The sequence below is a fragment of the Dermacentor andersoni genome, chromosome 7 (genome assembly GCF_023375885.2).
Source record: "Dermacentor andersoni chromosome 7, qqDerAnde1_hic_scaffold, whole genome shotgun sequence".
Lineage (NCBI taxonomy): Eukaryota > Metazoa > Arthropoda > Arachnida > Ixodida > Ixodidae > Dermacentor > Dermacentor andersoni.
Genome location: NC_092820.1, coordinates 134,770,776 through 134,787,998, shown reverse-complemented (window position 1 = coordinate 134,787,998; position 17,223 = coordinate 134,770,776). Strand labels below are relative to the sequence as shown.

Sequence of the window (17,223 nt, the reverse complement as noted above, 5' to 3'; positions counted from 1 at the left end):
GAGATGAGTCTTCAAGGAGGGGGAGTGCACGTTGCCGTTATGAAGTCGTTAGAGAGGGTCTTAACGAAGATGGCGAAGGGTCAGGAGGCTAGGAATAAAGAAGACGGCTGACAATATAGCCTAGCCCTACTGTGTATTATTACAATACTGTCATTCAATAGCCAGGAGTTAGTCAATTGAATTAAAGCAGAAGCTAAAGCAGGAATCTTATCGACCTTTACAATGAAATTCTGAACTTCCTTTTGTGACTGTAGAACCATAAAAGCTTCCGCCATCTCGGCATTTGTGATTGGCAAACATACTAGAGTCAGAGATGACTGAAAAAATGCAATTCATAAAGCGTGAGGGTACATCGCACGCACGCACGCACGCACGCACGCGCACACACGCACGCACACAAGCGCACACGCACACACACGTTCATCACAACTTTCACTATACAATACTAGGAGAAAGTAGCTATAAGCATATTTTTAGTTCAGCGCAATCTATGTGATATCAAACAGGATACATGATTCGATCACGCAGTATGCTGTTGGTAGACAAAAGGAAAACTTCACAGGGCTGCTCCCTATGATTAAAGAAAGGAAAATGACCCTTCGTTACATGTCTCACAAAGGCCAGTATATTTTCCTGCATATTCTGCGCGCCAGACGCGTTATTAGAAGTAAATCAGCCATATGTCCCCCCCCCCCCCCCCCCCCAGAACTAGATCCCCTGCGTAACTGCTACAAAGGTTGAGATGCTAGCCGAATATCAGGCATTACAAGGCAGTATGGCTCATTCGTGGTCGTGATATTTATATTCTCCCAGAGAATTGAATGACCGGATTGAAATGTTTCATATATTTCTTGTTTAGTTGTAGTTAACTGATTGAGATCCGTCAAAGAAGCTTCATGCTGAGATGTCATGTCGAAAGGCCCAGAAAGTAGTAGTTCGGTTCCCGTATGCCACAGCTACTACCGACAGCGCCACGCATGCCATACTGGCGAAAACAGCAATGCCCCCTGCATGGAGCGCATAAATTGCACCGTTCACTGATGGGTAAATGAGCCCTGGTTTCTCTCGGAGTGACATTTGTGATTAAATTCTGAATTGATTTATATAGCGGCTGGAAAAAGTTTGTACCTGTCTTGACAGCATAAGCTCTCTCGCGACCCCGTATGCTTTACGATATACGAACGTGGGCTAAAGTGCCTGCTGACGTAAGCGCCTGCAAGTCTTTTGATTGTACTCTCGGAATTCTACGGGGCGATTTGTAATTTTAAATTCTAGCAATATAACCAGCATATCTGACGTAGTTCACAAGATTCGACTAGGTTATATAAACCCTAAATACGAGGTTTTCGAATGAGTAACTTAGGGGTGCGCCCCCACTTCCCTTTCTGACAACATTAAGTGTTTAGTGAATGTAATCGCATCAAAGCCTTAAACAGGGGAGGGAATGAAGAAGTCTGAACGTCACTCTAATTTTTCAATGATCTATTTATTTTTATCAAGATGGTATTGGTTATATATTTCAAAAATTCCCTCAAAAAGAAGCATCTTCATCTCTCAAGTCTTTTCCAGAATCTTGTGAACAAAGTTTGCACGCATTACTAGGCGGAAGTATCGCTCACTTCGGTCATATTTTCTTTGCGAAGTGCTACTGCAATGAAATTTCTGCCTTGTCATTTTTTTGCAGTAGATGAACGTCAACAACCGCAAAGCTCTATAAAAAGAAAAGTTGTGAGTATCACAGCGTCATAAAAAGTTTCCTTTTTTTAGTGAAATACAATATAGAGACAGACGTATTCACCCTGTCATGTTGACAACTACTCCTTTTAACATGTAAGCAACCATAATAAATATATCAAAAAACAACGTCATATGTTCAGAAAAAGTCTTGATAGCGCAGTCCCATGCACGTGGGAACATCACGAGAAGAAAGTCGAGGACAAGTTGCATACAAGTTGCATAGCACTCAGCCCCTACATTTATGATTATACAGGTTTCTAAACACATATACCAGGCAGTGACGCAGAATTAAATGAGCAGGTGCCCGGATAACAAAAATACACATATAAAGTTATGCACGCCCAGGGATAAGACCGTTAAAAGGGAGCTTCTTCTCGCAAAATGCGAAATTAGAATAAGAAAAGCGTATTTTAATATAACGCTCTGCGAACAAGATCAGGTTTCGGTATTTAGGAATTCGATGTGTGCCGACGTGTAAAACACTGCCTCATTTTGTTCCTGTGATCGTTTCGGAAGCGGACGTGATCCCAGCCAATATAAACGCGCGCGGCGTCCTTGTTTCGTATCATCTTTTCATCGCTTTGTTTATCATACTTCCTATCGGCCTCTTTATCATCTTCACAGCCATCGATATTGCTGCGCATCCTCGGGAAAGTTTTCGCTGTGTTATGACGCTATGATAATGTCGATGACGCTAGGTGCGGCATTAGGAGACTAACATTAGAATCAACATAAAATACGAGAACCAAATTAACTTGCATACATGCAAACAGTAATCATTTTACCGGCAAAAAAAAAGTTTCTCAATATTTCTACAACTTCGCAAATGGATGTCAGTACTCCTTCAGAGGCAGTGTAAGCAATTGAACACGGCAAAGAAACAATGGGGAGAAACGAAACCTACCTTAAACAGCCCGCTACAACGGTCACGTACGAGTCGATCAAAAGACCAGGAAGGTGGTGCACCCGGCGTGAGCTGCGACAGGCACTCGGAATTTCGGGGCGTTCTGTCAAGCGGGAAAAGCGCCTACAGCCTTTTGACCCTGCATACTACGCGCACGTACGTTTCCGCTTGTGGTTTACTCCCGCCGAACTCGGAGATTCATGCCAAGCGACTGGTATCGGCTTTCGCCTTCGGCGTCTGGTCACGTCATCACGCTCTCGCACACAGAGAAAGAGGAGCTGCGCGTTCATTGAGGCAGCGTATCATTGCGCCTTCACTGGTATCTGCGGCCTCGCTGATCGGCGCCACATATTTGGCGGTGGGACGCTGCGGCCTTCCTCTTCACGGTATCATTTGGCCCGTATTGAGGCCAGTGCGAGCACCTGCACGTGCCTCGATCCGCTCCTTGAAATGTGGAACTATTTTACAGTGCGCAGCTAAGTGAACATCCCTACCTCTCTCCGTGTGTCGCGGTTGCGTATTCAAGCAAGGGTGAAGGCTGGCGGGAGAGGAGAGCGTGAGGAGCAGTGCCGTAATCACGCGGTGTCCTTGACTCTGTCGCGCGTGCACCAAAGTGGCACGGAGATCCAAGTGGGAAAGCGCCTGGTCGAGGAAGGAGACAACTTCGTGCTGGTCAACTTTTTTCATAGTTTTATTACCTTGCGAGTGCTTCATGTGATAGAAAGGAGGCGTAAATGACCCCGTCATTCCAGGGAGAAGCGAAAGGCTGTCGGCGCTAAACTACATATTTTCTCTTGAGAGAGCAGCCAGCATGGCATTCATTAAAACCAAAGCGGTTATGAAAGACATGACGAATGTCTTTCCAACAATCGAGAGTGCAACGGCAATTATAAAAGAATGGAACACGTGACTTAGAGGAAGTACAGTTTGGAAACGTATGCATGACGCGCTCTGCGACGAATGGTATGTCGCAGTTTAGTACGCTGTAAAAGCAGGCCATGAAAGCAGCACTCGAGTGGAAGTGTTAATGCTTCAGTCGATAAAAATGGCACCTGCTCGTGTGTGGACAACTGTGTGAGTATTGGTTAAGCAGGTAAAATAGGATAAGGTGTAGCCGGAACCATAAAAAGGAAACTGAATGTTTCTCTGGGAAGACGTCTCAAATGAAACCAGGGGGGGGGGGGGGGGGGGGGGTATTCTGTAATAATCATATATTCTGTAAGAATCCATGTGGACTCTCCATTTCCACCGCTGCTGATTGCTTAAGGCCGCTCGTCTCCTTCTCTTTCTTGCAGCTGCATCCAATCAGCAGCGGCCGAGATGGACATTTCACTAGGTCGATTCTTACGAAATATAACCCCCCCCCTCCCCTCGCGCTAAACTGCAAATCCTTTCTGGAAGACTCTTGTGCAGGCCTCTGTGTAATCATTGACAGCGATATATGCAAATACTCATCATTACTTGTTTTGCTGCAATTTCCGCATACGCATGGTAATTGCATAATGTTCAAGTAACTATTTCCGTATTGGCTTTGTTCTTCCGTGATGAAATTTGCGGTTAAGTAGAATGGCGGCTTACCTTTCCGTTCTGCAAAAACTTCGCAAAGATTTGGTGGAGGCAATCCATGAAATCAAAATTAATGATAAAAGGCACCCTTTGGGCATTTATTTGTAAAAGTGATTACAAGATGCAGGCGGACGAAAGATTCAAGACTAAATGGTTGTTTTTTAACAGGCACATTTTTTTTCACTTTAAAGTGTTAAACACCGTTCTATCAAATATTATTTCATCATTATCTATGTCATTCACCTCGCGTATTACCATTGGTCAATCACGACTGGCCAAAGAAACCAAGTAAGGACACGATGTGAGGACAAAACAATATTTTCATATCGAAACAGAGAACAAAAAATGACAACATCGAATAGAGCGTCGACACATCAACTTACTGCACTGGTCGATGATGGCAATACACTCTCTTGGCGATAGAAATTGTCATTCTTTTGTACGCAATATTCACTACATTTAATAGTGCCTTGCTTCTTTCTTTCCAAAAACAAATATGCTCTTTCAAAATCGTCTCTTCTATTTTGCACACATCACTAAAATAAATACTACAAGCTGAGCTGTGTCACGTACCAAAATAATACTTGCACGAATGTATCATTTAGTGACCAGAAACCCCAGTGTGAGAAAAAATTATGTAAAAAAAACATAAGAGATGCATTCAGGTGCTTCGGTTTCCAAGAATTCTTATCAAAGCAAACATTATGTTAATGCCCGGTAACGTGCGAGGCAATACATTATCGCTATCTTCATCTTCAATGAGAATGTTATCCGTAATAAAAAATATTATAGGATTCTTCATCCCGAAGCACCGGATAGGGGGGCCGTAGTGAGGGCCACCTGTAAAATGTCTACCCCCTGAAGTTTTTCAACAAAGCCAAAATCATCACTTGAGCCGGGCGACCGCGTAGTGACTCTACTGACACTGTCCAGCTAGTTGTTTTTGCGCTTCGTAAATGTCCTTAAGCCTGCAAATGTTTCGAGTTAATGTTCTAGTCGCGGTAATGATCCACCATAATTCATCGCAGTGTGCTTGGACGCCATCTTTCTACTGATTTCGTACCATCTCCACACTACCGATAGCCATTATCAGCTGTGAAATAATGATATTTCGACAAGCTTTAAACAAATCATGAAGCAACGTAACGTAAAATTATTTTAAGTATTTTGTATACGGGAAGCTGCAAGAGTACACCTAATTTTTCAACCGCCTGCGAAGACGGAGAATTAGGTAATGGGCTCGGTCCCGTTTCGGTCAGAGCTTCTAAGTTTACTGACTAATGACCTAGGTAACACTGCATGGTCCATCTTCAATTGCTGCTCGGAAGTAAAGATAAATGTTAGTGGAGGCACACAAGAAACCTCGGCTCGCCGCCTTCAAATAGCATCACGTTAATCGTACGCGAGTGAGAAAGAGTAGAACTGGTGCTTGAATGGTCAAGCTGCTTGATAAATGCGAAAAATGAGTACACGAGTGTTATTGCTATAGGCCGTCGTCGAAATATTACCAGACCTGCCGGGAATCGAAAGCGCGGTATTCCCGTCGCAGCAGAGTGGACGCAGCAATGGAGGCACTGCGGTGGGTAATGAAATACCAGGAGAGCAGAGTTGCAGAGTGTTAAATTTCATTCGCAGGCTACGAAGAAGCGCGGTGCTCAAGGGAGAGCGGCTCCTTACTACAGACTAATCAGGGTGTTGCCCTTTGTTATGAGCACTATCTTTTTTTTTCATACGCTTTATGTGGTCAGGAGCAAAGCTATTTGTCCAATTACCAGTTATTCCCTTCCATAGAAACTGTCTAGTCCCTAGATTCTTTATTACTTGTGTTATTGTGATCGCGTGCGACTGGCACCTTCCAGTCGTTTCCAATGTCTCCACGGCTTTTGTACAACATATCTTGAATTACTCGTTGAACCCCTTCATGGTCTTTAAAGTGGACGCGTTAAACATTCTCTCCAAAATTTCCTGTTGCTCCTGTATTTTCCTGCCGGAGTTTTCTCCTAGAAATGTGGCTATATAGAGAACTGTGGTGCGGTGTGCCATTTTTCAGTTCTTTGCGGGTGACGCCGCGCACGTTATAGTTGTTTCTGTGGTAGTACCATTAGATCTGGTGGTCAGAGTAGTCTCCCAATTCCGCTTTTATTCCAACGAAAATGTCGAAGAACTTGTCTAACGGCTGCTCGTCGAATAGGTACGTTGGGAATGATTTGCAGTGATAATAGTATGAAACGCAAAAGTCGTAGGGGCTACGCCTGACATATATGTATTTGGCTTGTAGAGAGTAGGGTACGTATCGAAAGGCAAGATGCGTTTTTATTGCAGCAGGACGTGGCAAAGATTCCATGGCTTCACCTCCGATCATCTCCAGAAAGGGTGAACTCCGCATGAACTATTCCAAGTCATCTAACATAAAGATTTTCACCCCTCGTCGAACTTCGAAGTTATGAAAATTTATACAGCTGACTGCTGCACGTAACGACAACAGCGTGTAACCATTGCGCCGAAGAAACAAAAATTTTCATCTAGCGGCAAGACTATAAGATGGAAATGGCGAATGCAGATATTAGTGGGCAATTAGACTGAGCACTTGTCATCTACTTGAGAGGTGAAGAGACAGCTCTAAGAAGGCATTAATTTTTTGTTCGATTCACGGACCCAGGCGACATTTTCTTCAATTGCGAATCATCGTTTCCGAGTAATTGAACATTGTTTTTTTTATCTGCTAGTGCAAACTTACAGTTCTATTTATTGTTTCCTAAAAAGTTGCACCAAAAACCTGCACCCCAAAATAACTGTTTGGCATCCCTCGTACACGTCGACTATATCAACAGGTATATTTGGTTACGGAAGATCAATGTTTTTCCAAAGGCTCATGACCGTGCTGTTCTTGGTTTTCACTGCAATCCTCTCCTTCATGCGCCTAATTTGACCCGGCGTGAAGTGGTTCTTCCAGTCACCAATGATTCCCTTTCTTACGAAGTCTCCAGTCATCGGCTTCTTCAAGTCCGCAGCCGCCTCCGCGGATACCCATTCAAGATTTTCTCAATCTCCAATAAAATAGACAGCTTGCGCAGTCCATTTTTTGAACTCCTCGTTGAAATCCTTCATTGTCTTCAAGCTGCTAGTGCTCAAAATTCTCTCCAAGACTTCCGGTTGCTGTCGGAGCTTCCCCCCGTAACTTTCTCCGAGAAAGTCGGCAATCTTGAGAATTCCTGCTCGACGATCCGTCTGGAGCTCCTCGTAGGTTATGAAGAGGACGTTACCATCGTTCCTGTGTTCGTACCAGGATATCTGATGGTCGAAGTAGTCTCCGAAGTCGACTTTGCCTTCGACGAACATGTCGAAAAACTTGTCAAATGGCTGTTGCGCGAATCGATATGCTGGGAATGACTTGGTGTGGTGGTAAAATGAAACGCAGCAGTCGTAGGGGTTACGCATCACGTAAATGTACTTGGCTTTCGGCGAATGGGGCTCGAGGGAGTAAGGAAGGTGAGTTTTTATGGATCCGGGGCGCGGCATACTCTCCACAGCTCCGGCTCCCAGCAATTCTAGGAAAGGGGCCATTCTCAAGAAGTCATCTATGTCCTGCAAGTTGGAAGAGGTTTACAGAAAGGTGACGCTGTAGCCCGCCAAAGGACAGGCACATCGCAAGAAGCAGTAACAGCCACTAACATTCATTGAAGCCTTCGTGCTCGATCGTTTTTACTCGAACTAGCAGGAATGTATTGGTTATCGTTAGGTTGAACTTGAAATAACACTAACCAAAACATGCCAGACACTACTGTTGCAGGGGTATTTAAGTTGAATTTCGGTCAAATATTTTAAATATCCGCTAATAAAAGTCAAAAAAGCGATACTTTCCAGTATAGAGAGCAAGCGCTCTGGATCGTCGAAACTTTCTGTGCAACAACAGCGCCGTGGTATGTATAGCGCGATGAATACTTTGGCCATTGTCTTTAGGTAGGTAGCACGAAAATATCCAGTAGGAAAATAAATTTGTACTGCCTTCAAAGGCAGCAAATTACACGCAATAATGAGTTTCGGGCAGGATGCATCGAAAAAAAAACATCTGTATGCTGAGCTCTCCTTGCAGCTTCATTTTGGAAACATTTTACTTTTCCTCAGCCTTGATTTCAGCATTTCGTGCTCTAACATTGTGTTCTTAAGCTGAGAAAAATTCCCTGAGTTTACATGGGTATAATGAAGGGACGTCAAAGCAAAAGATCGAATCAACTTTAGTTCGCAAGTGGTGCTTCTAGAATTTGGGCGGCGCTTGTCTTATGCAAAGAAAAATATCATAGATGCTGCTGAACTTTAATTCACTTAGGCTCGTCACAAGCTTGAACATAAAACTTTGAAGTCTTCCACGTAGCGTAGCAGACGAACTCCCGGCAGGAAAGTCATTCGAATTAACTTCCACGTTTTTGAATGCGGGCCTACTTTGCTGCTGCGAGTGATTTATAAATTCTTTTCCAGAACCACATACGTCTTTGTTAAATTTGAAGATGGACTTGAAGTTAGATCCAGACTTAAAGGGTGACCAGGTGGGACTGAATAAGGAAATCTTAATTTTGCTACCTCTGTGTTTAATCACGAAACCTGAATAAATCGCTACTCTGTGATGTCATCTCAAACGTTCACTAACACTCTGGGTATTACGAGGCAAAGTAATCAGCGTTTGCACGTGTAATCCGTAGACTGATATACAAAAGTGCCAATGTGAAAATTCATTTGGCGCGCCAGCTAAGTACAGTGCTATATTTGACTACTACCAAGCCTCCACTCATATTGGTGTCGCTGTAATGTAGTCTCTCACTCCTCCCCCCTCTCCTTTATTTTTTTGTCTGCCAGGCGGAACTGCTCAAAGTGCATGCCATCGTGCACACAGGGCACCAAGAAAAAGATTTAGGGCTATTCGATTTCGGATCTAGGTTGGAAACACGCCGCGTCCGCCGAGTGCCATAGGAACCACGAAAGTATTCATAAAGAAGTTTTCACGTGTGCGGCATTGATATTTGTATTACGCGTCGAAGAACTGCATCTATATAGAGCACAAACCGAAAGGTAAGAAAATGTTTATTTAAGCCAGAAATTGCAATGAGCCATTCATCAAAGGAGGCTCAAAGCCCGCTGCGGTAGCCAAAGTGACTATGGCGTCGCCATATTGAGCTGGAGGTCCCTGCTTCGGTCACCGCCGTGGTTGCCTCATTTTGATGAGCCCAAAGGTAGAGATAGGCGTGCGCGTAGATTTACGCGTATGTTAAACACCCAAGGTAGTCAAAGCTAGCACTAGAGGGGGCGCCTCATAATGAGATCGTAAGCTTGGCACGCAAAGCCCTCGAATTCATTATAACTTTGAGCCTGTCATTGTGCGGTACGGAAAGACAGTCTATGCTTAAAAATTATCAGGAATTGCCTATAAAAGCGATTTGACGTATCCGAGTGGGGACAGAGACCAAGGGGAGCATATACCGGTGCTTATACGAAGTATATTTAGGTAATATTTAAAAAATAACCGTTTTGAAATAAAAGAACGCCTCCTTCGGTGACATGCGGTCACCGGTAATGACCACGGGGTGTGACGGGTGATAAGTGGTAATTATTCAATAATTATCAACAATTCATCATTTCTCTTTTAAGCTCGGCTGCGGCTCCGTGCTTCTCGCTGTCGTAATGCGCTGGCTGCCCGATGTTCCATGGCGTAAGCAGGACGCCACCTTGAGGTGTGCGGCTTTGGGCTCGTTGCATTCAGTCTCCCAGTTTTGGTATCGCGCCCTCTGACGGCCCAAATATGTTGTGTCAGAATTCCACACGTAATCGTATTTCTCCAGTGCCGAAAGTAGATATGGCTTGTACGGAGGCTCGCTTCAATTTTGGGTTTACGATGAGCCTACTGAAAAAATGTTTGTAAGTGAATTAGTATTTTTAATGGTTAGCGACTAATTACCACGTGTCACTTGTCACCCCGTGGTCGCCCTCGCTGAAGGCATTTCTCCGAAGGTACCGTCCTTTTTTTTCAGAAAGGCTATCTTTAGGTATTACGTAAAATAGTCTTAGAAACACCCGGTATGTTGGCGTATACTCCCTGTGCCAGCAATAATCTAACTGTGAATTGCTCGCAATTTTAACCACAGCCGCACCCGTCCGAGTCGGTCACGGTGGCGGCGGACGCTCGTAGTCAGCCATGTGGGAAAATAAAGATGCACCGACCATTAGTATACTCCTTAATGTGAAATTTGAGAGCAGCTCTCTGCGCGCTTTCATTTCGCGTTATATTGGCTAGCGCGGGCAGTCTGTCCCGTGTGACACATTGCAAACGGAAGCAAAGGTGGCGTTACCTACTGCCTCGCTAAGCGGGACATCGTGAGAAACAGCGCGTGGGTGACGAGTGGGCGCGATTCACGACAAATACCGCAAACAGACCTGCGCTCATGCAGTGCTTTTTTTCATATATGGGATCGGTCGACGCGATCGCCGCATCGCATGGTGAACAGACGACGGTGCACTACTCTGGCGCCATCTCGTAGCGGTCTTCGCCACAGTGTCTGTCTTGGGCGGCACTACGCTTTTCTTACACTTTCGCCAAACTTTGCTCTTGCCCTTTTTCCCCGCACTCTGTTCGCTATCGCCGTCCTTCATTCCCCGCTGCGCTCCGCGTTCGCTATTTCACCCTTCGGTGTAGTCACTCGCTCAGTTACGGCGAGGGACACGTCGACACGAAACACAGGAATAGGCGCCTAAAGCCTCTTTCACACAGCCGTCCAATACTTCGTCGCGTCACCATCACGCGAAAAAAACAAAAACGAACAGCAGGCGCGACGAAGCAGTGTAGCAATAGGCGACGGCAGTGGTGACGTTGACAGAAGCACTGTTTTGCACAGTGTTGACTGACCGGTCCCATATTCGCCTACACCTAGATGACATTTGCGCAGCCTATCTGCTAGCCGCTGCTGTTGCCAGCTTCAGCTTTGTAAAATGGCTCTAGCTTAATTTCTGTTCGGCCCATTTGTAGGGACGCGGCTCTGTCACCGTACTGGCGAAAAACGCGGAGCCCCGCTCTATGTCGCGAGAGACCTGTTCATTCGTAGAAAACTCGGAAGCCCTCTCCCTTGACGAAAACCGGTGCTGTAATGGTGACGCGACGGAAATCTTGGCGTCTGCGAGAATGAGGCCTATGTACTGAGTTGTAAAATATTCGTGCTGTGGAGTGCGGAGCATGTTCGTGTGTTTCGAATCGTAAATTACTGTTGTAATCGGTGGCGTCGACATCCACGCCCCAGTGACGGATGTAATCTCAAAGGCTATATATGCTATAACTGAAGGCACGTGCTGGAAGCAATCGCCAAGTCTGCACTCGTCGTGGACACCATGTTTTAGACCACCTTTGAGGGGCAAATCGTACATACGCTTGCTCAGATGAAGGGCGTAGGCATGCTATAGAGGCTGCCTAGTTTGAATCATCTCAAGGCACCAGCCCTGGCGAGCAAAGAGCCGTAAGTGTCAGAATTATTCATGCAATTATTCTGCTTCCTGAATTTGGTAGAGCGCTGGAAGTGTGCTAGGAGGTCGTTCTTTATTTGGCACCATTAGACGTAACAAAATTACGCGCTTTGACGCTTCGTGCGCTTGTGTATGTCAAGGTATGTATCAACCGTTTCAAGGCGCAAACAGCCACCAACTCAAACACGTCAGTCCCAGACATCCCCCTATGTGTAGCTTAAGCAAGGCGTTCTTAGATCGATATAGATAACATATTTTAAGAAGATCGCTGACATCATAGAGTTTAGTAAAATTACAAGAGGAAATGCTGGCGCTAGTGTCTACGAGAACTGCAGGTAGGACAGTTCAGCCCGCTCACTTCCACAGTGGTTCAGCTAACATGAGCACAATGTGTAGAACATAGATTTGCCGAACTTTCGTCTTTCCAGCTTTAGATAACTCCGTGATATTACAATGTGGCAATTTTTGGAAAAGTACTGATTAGAAAGAATTAAGTAAACAATGCTAAAATTGTCTGATGGCACTATTCGAAAACAGGACCTCAAGCACAGAAGCCTGAAATTGAAACGGTTATGCCTCGAAAGCACGGACAAGCGGAACCACTGCAATTAGCCGCGACCATGCTTGCTTAGTCTTTAGTCCTTGATTAGCCCTGATACATATTACCTTCTGCATTAAAATATGTATACATTGCTTTAGATTTTAGGCCAATTTAGGCCCCGATAAAGGGTATTAAACAAAGCCACAAGAATGCTTGAAACCCCAAGTACGAAGATCGGATAAATGCATCTAATACGCATCATTCCCATGGTGGCTCAACAATCGCAGTGCCAGTATTCCCTCTAGTAATTGTAAGAAACTTATGGCCGACATAACGCCCGCATTTGGTTTCCGAGATCAGACAAAGGGTATAGATCTGCAATACCCTTCCCTTGGAGTGGGATAACGGATTAGAAATGGTTACTCATTCTGTCTAAAGGGGCTAGGCTGAATGTCTCCATGTCAGCTGATGACGTTGTTTCCGTGTAACGGAAGCTACAGTATCCCTCGAGAAAAAGCGCTTTTTCGGGAAAATGTAAAATCACTACCGCGCGAGAACAATTCAGCGCCTGTGGTGCAGTTGGATAGCGCTGACGTTATCATACCTGGCAGCGATCATGCAAAATTTGTATAGACGTGCATCATCTCCCGCGCAACTTTTGCCGAAATATCTTAGCGCGATCACATGCCTTCGAAGTGGGTCACCTTCTTATTTGCTGCTCAAAATGGCGGAGTTGGCTCATTGTCTAGCTTATAACTCAGTGGAAGGGCCAAGCTTTCCTGCCGCTCCTGATTAAAGCACAAAATTTCGACGCAGTCCATGTGTTACGGAGGCTGGATCGACGCGGGTGGACGAAATTCCGCGGATGACCATCGTGCGTCTGAATGCCGCTCGTCGATGCCCCACACAGGGACAAAACAGAATGCTACGCAATTCGTTTCGTGTAATTCGAATTGGTCGTGTAAACCCAGCTTTAAGGAAGCTTCAAGCTACACGCCCTTACCAGACGAGTGAGCCCTTGTGTCTATCTTTCTCCTTGAAAGCACTACAGCTCTGGCAGACAGAGACAAGAGCACGACACAGGCGTCCTGCATGTCTCTGTGTCAAGAGGAAAACAGCAGGAGCCCTGTGTCTTGCTATTATCCCTGTCTGCCAGCGCTGCAATGCTTTTAAAGTATGTTTACCAACATGTGCAACACTCAGTTGCTTCGTTTTACCCGATTGGAAGCCCAGTGGCAAAATAATAAATTCAAGCGTATCTTGCAATACAAACCTTGAGTTGAAGGTGGTTGTTGAAGATGGCGTACACTATGTGCTGCATCCATGTGGTTCCACATTTTGGGAAAGAGACAATGAACACGTCGCCTGGCTTGGGTTTGCAGGCGAGAGCTTCTTTGACAAGAGACTCCTGGAATATACAACTAATGTGGAGGCCGTCCTGAATACGGTAGACGTCGGACGTAGTCATGATGAAAGAGAGCCTGCACCGAGAAGAACCAAAGGAAGGTTGCTGAGAGTGTTGGGTAGCCAGCCCGGCTCAGACCCGGTTAAGCACCCTGCCGTTCATTTATCATTTAGCTTATGTCTATTTAAGTAGCCTGTATGACCTTTGGCTTCACTGGCAATGTTTTGAGCTGCGTAAACCTAAGAAAACTCTGCGTGGGTCGTTGGTTTTTTTCCACTATGAAATGACGTGAAATCATGAATAGCATTTTCGGAATAAGCTGGAATGGATTTTATCACAATTACCCTTATTAGTGGAGTAACAATCAGCCTGTTCGTTGGAAAGGATGCTGGAAAACACGTCCCATTTAAAAGCGTCTTTTCGGTTCCCAAGAAAATCCAAGAGATTGCTGAGGTGGTACGTGGTGATGAGGGTCGGGACGGCACTACGCTCGACGGTGCTCTCAAGATGTTGTACTGACTAGCGCATGATGAAGTGCGAGATGACGAAAGAAAGGCCAGGAGTGGAGTTACGCTAATGTCTCGTTGGGCGATTTCTATATACGGAAGATGTAGTAGGACAACAGTAAGGGATAGCGATTGCTGTAGGAAGAACGACCGCTCATGCATGCAAATAGCGCCGTGTGGCTATGACTGACGTAGAAAGCGCAACCTTAGGTTTTAAGCTTCGCTTCAACAACCTGTACATAAACAGAAAGTGATACACCTACGATCCTTGTGATGATTACGCGCGTGAAATTCCTAATGCCTTCGCGCCATCGGTCGAATCTTGTGATGCTTCTGCACCACCCGCCGCTGAATACCACTGAGCAAGGGCCAGTGGATCCAAGTTAGCTGCAAGTAACCAACTTTCGCTTTTATTCACAAATGTCTGAAGCATACTTCCGAAATGTGATGATCTTTGCTGTGCTGTCGACGCTTCTGACGCCGACATAATCTGTCTTACGGAAACATAGTTATCTGCGAAGATTGATAGTAGCGACTTGCTCGGTAAAAAAAAAAAAAAAACTCTAAAACATTTACCGGTGAAACAGGGTGCTAGGAGTGGCGGAGGCGTGCTTATTGAAGGCTCTGATGCTGTTTTGTCTTTTCCTATCCATCTTACTAATAAGTTGGCACTTCACCCGTCGTGGTTGTCAGAGGCTCTGGTGTTGGGCTGCTAAGCACGAGGACGCGGGATCGAATCCCGGTCATGGCGGCCGCATTTGGATGGGGCGAAATGCGAAAACACCCGTGTACTTCGATTTAGGTGCACGTTAAAAAACCCCAGGTGGTCCAAATTTTCGGAGTCCCTCCCTACGGCGTGCCTCATAATCAGAAAGTCGCTTTGGCACGTAAAACCCCATAATTTAATAAGTTGGCACTTTTCTTTAATGAAGTACAAACGTGCTCTAAGAAATTGATATTGGGGGTTTGTTATAGTCCATCGTCCTCATAACCCGCCTTTGCTGACGATATTCATGATGTCATCCATATGATTACAGTGCGGTATCGCAATAGCCCATTTCATTTATTAAATGTCTCCAATTTCCTTCATATATTATGGTTAAATTTGCATTCCTATAGTCATCATTTTCGAGCGAAGGCGACAGATATTTTAATTTGTGCAGTGATTTCAACTTGTCTCAGCTTGTAATGCAGGCCACTGGAATTACGTCTACTGCTTGTAACATCCGCGATTTAGTACTCATTACTGTGGCTGATCTTTTTCATCCCATATCGTACCTACTCGGGTTAAGCGTTCACTTAGCGCTTCATTTTCTTTGAATTGCACCGTGCCTCACAAGAGTAACCGCAAAAAATATATCTGATTATATCCGTGGCCATGGTTTTGGCTAGTAAAACCTCATATAATCATTATTTAATTGAAAACGCTAATTAGTATACTCTTAACCATGAGCTGTCTCTTTAGATGATTACTTGCCTAACATTGATGATCGCTGCGTGAATACTATTTGGAATTTATTGAAAGGAAAGTGTCATCATACCTTGCTGGTGAAGCAGCGCACTGACACGGACACCGTGAAGACACACAAGAAAAGACGACACTCGCTGCCTTTTTTTTTCGTTCCGTAACACGAACGGATCGATAACTATCAAGCCATTGAGGTGGTTTTGAAGAAATGAAGAAGCAACCAACTGCCACGAGTCCCTTTCTGATACTATGGCTCTGAACGGAACGCCAACCTTATGTGTTTTCGCCCCGAAAAACAATTCGAGGTGTAGGTTGCGCGAGCGCTTAGCTGCTTTTCATATGTGTCTTCACTGTGTCCGTGTCAGTGCGCTCCTTCACCAGCAAGATATGATGATTACTCACCAACTAGCCCAACTTTCCAGATTGCATAAACGTGTCATCGCTAATCGAGAAATACGTTCGACGCATAGTTATTGCGTCAAGCTGGCAATCACCATGGTTATCTCAGTCGTTAAAAAGGCTCTGTAATAAAAAAAAAATATATTTTTTGCTCTGCAAAACTAAGCGGTACTCAAGAACGTTGGACTACTTATCAGACCGTGGCTATCGAATACAAAGAATGCTCTCAAGCGTGCCAATGGTTTATTTTTCAATATTATATTACCATCTCTCCTAAGTACTAACCCTAGGCAATTTTGTAGCGCAGTGAGCAAAAGAGGCAAATCAGCTACCACCCTTAAAGACTTCAACAATCAACCAATCCAACTTGATCAACGCGCAATTGTTCTGAACTCTGCATTTGTTGCTGATTTTTCCGAAAATGTGTGTCCTGTAACTCCTACCTTTCCCGGTACTGGCTTTATACCGATGGATTCTGCTGTCTGTGATATTGCTGGAATAGAAATAATTATACATAAATTAAGTGTTTCTTCATCATGTGGCGTTGATAATGTAAATTCCAAGTTTATAATCGTGACTAATGTGTACAGTCCTATATTATTTTCTAATCTATTCCAGCAGTCTCTTCAGACAGCCTGCATTCCGGAGGGCTAGAAGGTCGGGAAGGCGATTGATTCCCTTGCACAAGTCCAGGTGTAGCCATTCAGCATATCATTATCGGCCCATTTCACATAGATGCATTCCCTGTAAAATTATGCAACAGGTCATTTACTCTCACCTTGCATCATTCCTACAGTCAAGCACATCTTTTACAGATCATTAGCGTGGATTTCACAAGTCGTTTTCTCTTGAAACCAAACTTTTATGGTTTACACATGATCTACATGGCATAGTTGACAGGGGTTCCATTTATGACTGTATATCTCTAGTATTTTCGAAAGCATTAAGTAAACTCAACCTTGATCCTAACGTTCTTCAATGGCTGCACTCTTTTGTCCACGATCGTTCCCAATTTTTTATAGCTAATAAGACTTCCTCTGTCACTTCTACAGTTGAATCATGTATAAGATAAGGTTCTGTGCTGGGACCTTTGCTTCGTCTTATTTATATTAACATGTTACCTGATCGGTTATGATCATCAATTATTTTTTTTGCAGACGACTGCGTCATACACCGCAATATTAACAGTGACACCGA

General features: G+C 44.6%; 1 protein-coding gene and 1 pseudogene across 1 annotated transcript in view; both read right to left on the bottom strand.

The window, feature by feature from the left end:
• Positions 1 to 2,980, bottom strand: part of LOC126533782 (sulfotransferase ssu-1-like) — a 29,496-nt gene extending 26,516 nt beyond the window's left edge. Inside the window, exon 1 of the mRNA XM_050180978.3 lies at positions 2,642 to 2,980. The gene's annotated coding sequence lies outside the window, so the exon portion shown is untranslated. The remainder of the gene's footprint in view (positions 1 to 2,641) is intronic.
• A 4,002-nt stretch (positions 2,981 to 6,982) lies between these two features.
• On the bottom strand, positions 6,983 to 13,716 carry LOC126534518 (sulfotransferase ssu-1-like; annotated as a pseudogene).
• Between the last annotated feature and the right edge of the window lie 3,507 nt (positions 13,717 to 17,223).